A 700-nucleotide genomic window follows, 5' to 3' on the forward strand; every position below is an offset into this window, starting at 1 on the left:
TTATGTAAAGCTTATGTAAATACAATTAATAAACTTTACTATCACCTAACATCAATGGTAGAATTTAAAAACTTTAACAGTTGGGTATGGTAACTTTTATTGAGTTTGCGGTGCTAATTTATAATTGTCATTCAGTTGGTTATGGTATTAACAACCCTTTATCGTGTTCGCAGTGCTACTTTCGAACAGTCTTCAGTTGGCATCTCAATTTGAATTTAGTTTCTATTTTCACATTTCTTAGCTTCAATTCCATGTAAGCTTATCAAAGTTACCAGTTCCACACACAAAAAAATTCCATGTGAACTTACCAGAAGAAAAAAAATTTCATTTAACCCGATAATGTGGTCAATGCTTTGCCGGCTTGTGGATAAAAGCTCTTTGAAGTGGACTCCTGGGAGAAACTGTAACGTCTCGAAAATCAAGTTTCGAGATGCCACACGGTGCTTAGGGTCACAAGTGACCTCAAGCTAACCCTTTTCATCAGTATAACTCAAAAGTAACTGATTAAAACATAATTCTGAGAGAATGAAGCTGAAAATGTCTCAATATGCTCAATGATTCAATTTCGTCATAAAGAAGCTTTAAGCTTATCATAAATCTCAAAATCATTTCAAAATACCATTTCAATATATATCTCGAAATCATTCAAAATAAAAATATAAAATTTACAATTATAGATATCAAGACATCTCATGTCTCA

The sequence above is a fragment of the Capsicum annuum genome, chromosome 5 (genome assembly GCF_002878395.1).
Source record: "Capsicum annuum cultivar UCD-10X-F1 chromosome 5, UCD10Xv1.1, whole genome shotgun sequence".
In the NCBI taxonomy this organism is placed as follows: Eukaryota; Viridiplantae; Streptophyta; class Magnoliopsida; order Solanales; family Solanaceae; genus Capsicum; species Capsicum annuum.